Source organism: Dendrobates tinctorius, unplaced genomic scaffold, assembly GCF_039654945.1.
Source record: "Dendrobates tinctorius isolate UK_male_01 unplaced genomic scaffold, ASM3965494v1 ptg000110l, whole genome shotgun sequence".
In the NCBI taxonomy this organism is placed as follows: domain Eukaryota; kingdom Metazoa; phylum Chordata; class Amphibia; order Anura; family Dendrobatidae; genus Dendrobates; species Dendrobates tinctorius.
In genome coordinates, this window is record NW_027361778.1 from 2207009 (window position 1) to 2209982 (window position 2974).

Sequence of the window (2974 nt, forward strand, 5' to 3'; positions counted from 1 at the left end):
CTTTACTTTTGGAGAAAATTCAAAACATTCATTATTCAATAGGGCCCAAAATATCAAAAACCAGCGGTTTGAATGAACACACATTTCTTGGTAGAATCGTGCAGGACTGAAATTTTTGATGTTTTTCTACTCCTCTCATGAGCCCAAACAAGTCTCTAAAAGCATGAGTTTGCAACTACTTTACTTTTGGAGAAAATTCAAAACATTCATTATTCAATAGAGCCCAATAGCAAAAATCAGGTTTTGAATGAAGAATCACATTTCTTGGTAAAATCATGCAGGATTGAAATTTTTGATGGTTTTTTACTCCTCTCAACAGCCCAAACAAGTTTCTAAAAGGATGAGTTTGCAACTACTTTACTTTTGGAGAAAATTCAAAACATTCATTATTCAATAGGGCCCAAACTATCAAAAACCAGCGGTTTCAATGAACACACATTTCTTGGTAGAATCATGCAGGACTGAAATTTTTGATGTTTTTCTACTCCTCTCATGAGCCCAAACAAGTCTCTAAAAGCATGAGTTTGCAACTACTTTACTTTTGGAGAAAATTCAAAACATTCATTATTCAATAGAGCCCAATAGCAAAAACCAGCGTTTTGAATGAAGAATCACATTTCTTGGTAGAATCATGCAGGACTGAAATTTTTGATGGTTTTTTACTCCTCTCAGCAGCCCAAACAAGTTTCTAAAAGGATGAGTTTGCAACTACTTTACTTTTGGAGAAAATTCAAAACATTCATTATTCAATAGGGCCCAAACTATCAAAAACCAGCGGTTTCAATGAACACACATTTCTTGGTAGAATCATGCAGGACTGAAATTTTTGATGTTTTTCTACTCCTCTCATGAGCCCAAACAAGTCTCTAAAAGCATGAGTTTGCAACTACTTTACTTTTGGAGAAAATTCAAAACATTCATTATTCAATAGAGCCCAATAGCAAAAATCAGGTTTTGAATGAAGAATCACATTTCTTGGTAAAATCATGCAGGATTGAAATTTTTGATGGTTTTTTACTCCTCTCAACAGCCCAAACAAGTTTCTAAAAGGATGAGTTTGCAACTACTTTACTTTTGGAGAAAATTCAAAACATTCATTATTCAATAGGGCCCAAACTATCAAAAACCAGCGGTTTGAATGAACACACATTTCTTGGTAGAATCATGCAGGACTGAAATTTTTGATGTTTTTCTACTCCTCTCATGAGCCCAAACAAGTCTCTAAAAGCATGAGTTTGCAACTACTTTACTTTTGGAGAAAATTCAAAACATTCATTACTCAAAAGAGCCCAATAGCAAAAACCAGCGTTTTGAATGAAGAATCACATTTCTTGGTAGAATCATGCAGGACTGAAATTTTTGATGTTTTTCTACTCCGCTCATGAGCCCAAACAAGTCTCTAAAAGCATGAGTTTGCAACTACTATACTTTTGGAGAAAATTCAAAACATTCATTATTCAATAGAGCCCAATAGCAAAAATCAGGTTTTGAATGAAGAATCACATTTCTTGGTAGAATCATGCAGGATTGAAATTTTTGATGGTTTTTTACTCCTCTCAACAGCCCAAACAAGTTTCTAAAAGGATGAGTTTGCAACTACTTTACTTTTGGAGAAAATTCAAAACATTCATTATTCAATAGGGCCCAAAATATCAAAAAACAGCGGTTTGAATGAACACACATTTCTTGGTAGAATCGTGCAGGACTGAAATTTTTGATGTTTTTCTACTCCTCTCATGAGCCCAAACAAGTCTCTAAAAGCATGAGTTTGCAACTACTTTACTTTTGGAGAAAATTCAAAACATTCATTATTCAATAGAGCCCAATAGCAAAAACCAGCGTTTTGAATGAAGAATCACATTTCTTGGTAGAATCATGCAGGATTGAAATTTTTGATGGTTTTTTACTCCTCTCAACAGCCCAAACAAGTTTCTAAAAGGATGAGTTTGCAACTACTTTACTTTTGGAGAAAATTCAAAACATTCATTATTCAATAGGGCCCAAAATATCAAAAACCAGCGGTTTGAATGAACACACATTTCTTGGTAGAATCATGCAGGACTGAAATTTTTGATGTTTTTCTACTCCTCTCATGAGCCCAAACAAGTCTCTAAAAGCATGAGTTTGCACCTACTTTACTTTTGGAGAAAATTCAAAACATTCATTATTCAATAGAGCCCAATAGCAAAAACCAGCGTTTTGAATGAAGAATCACATTTCTTGGTAGAATCATGCAGGATTGAAATTTTTGATGGTTTTTTACTCCTCTCAACAGCCCATACAAGTTTCTAAAAGGATGAGTTTGCAACTACTTTACTTTTGGAGAAAATTCAAAACATTCATTATTCAATAGGGCCCAAACTATCAAAAACCAGCGGTTTGAATGAACACACATTTCTTGGTAGAATCATGCAGGACTGAAATTTTTGATGTTTTTCTACTCTCATGAGCCCAAACAAGTCTCTAAAAGCATGAGTTTGCAACTACTTTACTTTTGGAGAAAATTCAAAACATTCATTACTCAAAAGAGCCCAATAGCAAAAACCAGCGTTTTGAATGAAGAATCACATTTCTTGGTAGAATCATGCAGGATTGAAATTTTTGATGGATTTTTACTCCTCTCAACAGCCCAAACAAGTTTCTAAAAGGATGAGTTTGCAACTACTTTACTTTTGGAGAAAATTCAAAACATTCATTATTCAATAGGGCCCAAACTATCAAAAACCAGCGGTTTCAATGAACACACATTTCTTGGTAGAATCATGCAGGACTGAAATTTTTGATGTTTTTCTACTCCTCTCATGAGCCCAAACAAGTCTCTAAAAGCATGAGTTTGCAACTACTTTACTTTTGGAGAAAATTCAAAACATTCATTATTCAATAGAGCCCAATAGCAAAAATCAGGTTTTGAATGAAGAATCACATTTCTTGGTAGAATCATGCAGGATTGAAATTTTTGATGGTTTTTTACTCC